The sequence below is a fragment of the Echinops telfairi genome, unplaced genomic scaffold (assembly GCF_000313985.2).
Source record: "Echinops telfairi isolate 266 unplaced genomic scaffold, ASM31398v2 ScPeMD7_7400;HRSCAF=8409, whole genome shotgun sequence".
Taxonomy (NCBI): domain Eukaryota; kingdom Metazoa; phylum Chordata; class Mammalia; order Afrosoricida; family Tenrecidae; genus Echinops; species Echinops telfairi.
Window position 1 is genome coordinate 11,326,303 of NW_022111300.1, and position 6,000 is coordinate 11,332,302.

A 6,000-nucleotide genomic window follows, 5' to 3' on the forward strand; every position below is an offset into this window, starting at 1 on the left:
TGCCCATCAGATCTAAACACCGGCCTGCGTGGTTACCAAGGAAGACAGCAACACTGAAACTGATGTCAGCGCTTTATGGCACGAGTTAGTGACAAGCAGTTTTCTAAAATGTTTTGAGGTTTCGTGTTTAAAAACAAACACAAAATTTGCAATCAAGTCTGCAATATAAAAATATATTCTTTGACTTATTTACGTTGAAATAAATGAATCTTTAAAAATAAAAGATTTTCTTTTAATTAATGTTAGCTTAATGATGACATAATTAATGTTCTGTCAATGGAGGTCACCCTCGCCGCTGTGCTATATGCTTTTCTGGTTTTCGGGCTATGAAACCCATAGGGTCAGCAAGTAGAATAAGGGGTTTGGGGACAGTGGTGGTGAAGGTGGGGTAAAACAGAGCCAATGTTAAGGAGTCCATGTAGAAAAAGAATGTTTGGTAACGGATTGGCAATTCTACTTGATATGATCGAAATATGGAATGACATGTTATATGCATTAAATCCCAACTGATTAAGAAAAAGTTAGTGGAAAACTTCCATTGTCTTTTCCACGAACTTTCTGAAGCCCCACATACACACACCATGGTTAACATAAACTTGGCACACATGGCACACATCTACTTTGCCTGCTTCTGCCTTCTGAGAGTCTCTAAAGCAGTCAATGACACACGGACAGCAGTGAGCACAGAGTGTCCCTGTCTTGGTGCCTAAATACCTTTGTCATCTAAAAGAAACCAAGACTCTTTTTTTTTTTATGCTCTGATTGCCTTGCAAGATTGGGACAGAAAAAGAGCATGTGATAGCACTGGAAATGAAACAAGTCATCAAGCAATGATGCGGAGACAGATTAAATAAATACAGGATCCAATTGGAAGGGACTTTCACTCGCTGAGGACAGTACAATTTGAGCATCACAGATATGACAGCAATGAATTGTAACCCAATGAATAGAATAAAAACATCCAATAGTCTATAGTGTTATGAATAAATGAAATAATGAATGAATGTGGATGAGGATCGTTAGTGTCCAAATGTTTTCCCACAACTAATTATTGTTTATAAGGCGGGGAAATCGCTATTAGCTAACACAGCATTTTTTTACTTATACGGGAAGATATTAATTACAAGGGAAAAACAGATACTAGTATTCTATGAAAGTGAAATGTGAAATGCCCTAGCTTTGATTGCTGTGATCATGTAGGATAATGTACCGTACATTCTCGAGTAAAACCTGACCCATATATCAGCCGAGGCACCTAATTTTACCACTAAAACTGCATTAAAAATGTGCAGAAACACTCAGCTGGTACACGAGTATATATGGTACTTATTCTTGGAAATACATACATTCAGAGGGAGCAGTGTCTCAATCTTCTCTTAAACAATTAAGGAACACGGGAGAGAGCAGGAATGATAAAGCAATTGGAGGGAATATAAAGATCTGGTCAGCAGACCTGCAGCATATGGTAAATGGCATCTGGGAGTTTCTTGCAATATCCTTGCAGTTTATCTGTATGTTTGGAATTATATGAAAATAAAAAGATATCCAAAACCCTAAAACCTCTCTCCCCAGAGAGAGAAAAGAAGAGCTACAGTGTTTAACATAAACCCACGACCATCATGTCAATCGGCTCATAGCAACCCTTGGCATCACCAATTCCCACACTTGTTCCAAGAAATGATCTAGGTTTTTCAAAGAAAAATTTTTAAAATGTCTACAGCCTAATAAACATGCCCAGTGCAAGCCCTTCTTGAGGAACCTCAGTACACTTTAATAAGAAAGTCTAGTTAACTGGATTTAATCCAACATTACCACAATAACCTGTTAGGGAACCTTGCTAAAAAGGAACACCCACTAAAACCTTACAAAAATATCAATATTCTGGGTAAGACAGTTGGAGAACTGCTTGTACTAGGAAGATGGCAGAGAGAGATAATTCACACACACACACACACACACACACACACACACACACACAGAGGACCCACTATTCAGCAGAACTCAAAAACCTTTACTCAGAGAGTAAGAGAAAAAATAATAAAAATCTTAGAAAGAAATAGGTCTCCTAAAATGCCCCACCCCAGGTCCAATATTTTCTAACAGGCTCTATTTTTTTAAAATATGGAAATTTGATACACTGTATTTACATTTTGATGCAGTCATTATTAGAAGGAGCATGGTATATGTCATAGGTCATTGTTAATTGGATTCATTCCCATGAACTGTGTAGCCAAATGGCTCCCCTGCCTTAGTGAGCAGATACTATTGACCATGCACTGTTCTGGGTTCAGATAATCAAATGTTTGGGGCAGGGGGTGAAACAGCTCCCGTCCCCCATGAGCGTACGGTTTAATGGGGGAGATGGCAGAGTGAACGCATGCAGTGAGAAGTGGAGTCTCCAAGGGTATCTTGGTCAGAACACAAAACAGGGTATCTAACTCAGACAGCGAGATGCAGGAAAGTTTCCTTCGAGAGCTGGTACTTTGGCTAAAATAAATTAATACCTGGTAAATTCCTTTGTCTTAATAACAGTTCAATGGTTTTATTTATTGATGCATTATTAGTCATCCAGCATTAGGTTCTGCATCACTGTTTTAAAAAGCAAAAATATAGCCATCAGAGACTAAAACTAGTTGCAATTCAAAATCTACGAATGATGACAAGCAGTTGGCCACAAGCCACCGGCTTAGTTTAAAAAAAACAAAACACCTCTAGGCTCACCTAGGCTCAGTGTGGGAGTGAAACAATTGGGAGAAAAACACATATGGGAACAAATGGAAAAAGCAGAAATAGAATCGTGTGAGAAGACAAGAAGTGATAAGTATTGTTTACCTGTCAGTTGACATTGATTAATCTTGTGTTCTGTGATATCGCTCAGTGATTCAAACACCTGCAGGCAGCTGTCACAGCTGTGCACAGCTTCGTCTTCCAACTCCTCCCCGTCTTCCGGCCTCTTCTTACAATCTATTGCCTCTCCATCTTCAGTCTTGTCTTCAAGTTTACAGTTGGGGTCTGAAAGAAGATCAAGACTCTAAGTATGGGGTTTAAAGACAGGTTCTTTTAAAGTAACGTTTAATCTTCTTGCTACCAAAAACAGAAACACCATTTCCCTCGAAGCCACAACAGAACTTGGTTGTGGATTTTATTACAGGAGAATCGGGACTTATCCCTAAATCGTTTGCAGTTTGTGGTCATTGAATGAGTTTTTTCTTTATTTTTTTTTCACCCCCCTCAACTCTAGCCCATTCCTGCCCACCACCTCCTATCCTACCCTTAGGGTTATAACTTTAGTCAATTTTTCTCATCATTTTCCTTTTTGATTCAAAAAGGAAAGATAAATCACTTTTAAAATTAAGTAGTCTCCAATGTAAAGGGAAGGAAAAAAGCACTACTCAAGAATGAATTTAAATTTAAAAAAAAGAATGAATTCTTTTTCTGCTAAATATACTCTTTCACGGGAAATTACCAGAATTAGCCAAAAGTCTAGAATAAACTAAGCTAATTACCATAGGCATGAAATTGACCTTTACTTCCAAACTGGTCAAAACACACAGGACCCTATTATTAGTCAGGCGGCGGTAGTAAAGTAGGTTGTGCCACACAGCAAAACATTGTGACAAATACAAACTCTAGAGTAAATATGTTGGTATAGCTTGTTTCCAAGATGCTCAAGAAAACACAAAGAATATGCAGAGCAATTAACCGCAACTTGAGTTGGCTCACGGTAAAGTTCAGTATTGTGCAAACTACAGATCCTTGCACGGAAACCCTAGGAATGAGGCACAGAAAGAAAAGGGGGGAGGGGGGTGGGGGGTGGGGAGGGGATAACATCGTCACTGGGTGGATTCCACCCTGATGGCACAATACAAGAGGATAATGGAGTAAATGAGCCCACAAAACGGTTTCACACGAAGCGCAATCAGTGCTTGTTGATTGTGCTCCCCTTTATTCCGTTTAAGGAGTCCTGGTGGTGCACCGGGTTTAGTACTGACTGGGCTGCTAGTCAAAAAGGTCAACGGCTGCACCCCACCAGCTGCTCCACAAGAGAAAGAGGAGGCCGTCTGCTCCTATGCAGACCACCCCCAATCTCAAGACACCCCCAGCTCGACTCTGTCCTCAAGGGTCGCTAGGAATCAGGAAAGATTCCGTAAATTCTACTCAGAGAAATGTGCTCAAACCTTCCCACGCTCTAACCGCACTTTGCGGGAGAGCCAGGAGGAGGCGGAGGGAGAAGGAGGAGGGGAGAAGGGGCCGAGGGAGCAAGGTGCTTTCCCAGTGTGTGGGAGGGGGCCTGCACACGGACACTCGGGGAAACTAGGAACCGAATTGACCTAGCGGTCATTCACTTGGGGAAAGGGCATAGCGAGGAGAGGGCCCTCCGTGGTTTCATCTTTTTACCATATTATTCAATCTGTATGTCGTGCAAATAACTAGAGGAGACGGGGCTGTATCAAGAAGAATACAGCATCAGGGCTGGAGGAAGGTTCAATAACAATGGGCAACAAAGCTGACACAACCTTGCTTGCTGAAAATGGAAGAGCATCGAAGCAAGGGCAGAAGAAAACAGAGACTGCAACCTTCTGTACGGATTACAAGTCTACAAGGAAAAAACACACCCCTCACACCTGGACCAGTAAGCAGTAGTGTCATGATGAACAGAGAAAAGACTGAAGGTGTCGAAGACTCTGTTACTGGGCTCCATAATCAATGCCCCTGGAGACGCAATCAAAGAGATCAAATAGTGTACTGCATTGAGAAATTCTGCGGCCAAAGAACTCTTTAAAGCAGCGGTTCTCAATCTGTGGGTGGCGACCCCTTTGGGAGTCAAACGACCCTATCACAGGGGTCGCCAAAGATCAAGGGAAAACACAGATTCCTGATGGTCTTGGGAACCAAGACACAGCTCCTCTCTCCATCTCCAGACGGGTCCGCCCACATGCAGATACGCCCACACTACCAGTACCCGGTGTGAAGACTGTTAGCCTGGCTACACCATGCTTCAAGACAAAATGTCACTTGTCATTAGAAATAAATGTTTCACAATATAGAATTACACAGTGTTTTGTGATTAATCACGATGCATTAATTATGCTCAGTTTGCATCAAAGAAAATATATCCTGCAAATCAGATATTTACATGATGATTCTTAACAGTAGCAAAATTAGTTATGATGCAGCAACAAAAATAAAGTTATGTTTGGGGGTCCCCACAACAGAGGAACTGTATTATTAAAGGGTCACGTCATTAGGAAGGTTGAGAACCACTGCTTTAGAGGAAAGGTCCTCACCCTGCGGCTCTCACACCACACAGGGCACTTTCGGTATCTACATGTGGCTTTGAGGTAAAACTGAAACATTTTAAAGGCCATTATTCAGATGATTTCATTTGCCGGTAAAAATATATGTATGACTCTTGAATAAATTTTAGTTGTTATGAGGGACAAGATTGGCTCTTCCATCTCAAAACTTAGCCAAGCCTTGCTTTAGTGTTCAAAAGTAGGTATCACTTTAAAGACAGGATTAAGATGGACAGGACTTAAGTCATAGTATTTACAGTCACCCCATACATATGCAAAAGCTTGACAATGAATACTGAGGACCAAAAAAGAAATGGCCATTTGAGTGATGATACTGTGAAGAATACTGAATATACATGGGTGACCAGAAGAATGAACGAATCTGTCTCGGAAGAAGTACAATCACAACGTCCCTTAGAAACAAGAATGACAAAGCTTTGTACTTTGGCTATGTTATCAGGAGATCACAGTCCCTGGAGAAGGACATCATGCTGAGTAAAGTATTTGATCAATGAAGAAGCAGAAGTGGCCATCTAGCTCAGAAGCAACAAAGCCCACATGGAACAGCATATCAGCCTGTGTGATCACAAGGTGTCGAAGCGATCACTGAAGGCAAATGGGTGCATAAGCAAATGTGGTGAAGAAAGCTGACGGTGCCCGGCTATCAAAAAGTATAGCATCTGGGGTCTTAAAGGCTTGAAGG

At 41.2% G+C, this 6,000-nt stretch overlaps 1 protein-coding gene across 2 annotated transcripts in view; it reads right to left on the reverse strand.

Annotated features, from left to right (window-relative positions):
- ZNF521 (zinc finger protein 521) overlaps positions 1-6,000 on the reverse strand; it is a 314,538-nt gene that overhangs the window by 274,516 nt on the left and 34,022 nt on the right. For both annotated transcript variants that reach the window (XM_004702915.3, XM_045296279.1), the window contains exon 2: positions 2,833-3,012. The gene's annotated coding sequence lies outside the window, so the exon portion shown is untranslated. The remainder of the gene's footprint in view (positions 1-2,832; positions 3,013-6,000) is intronic.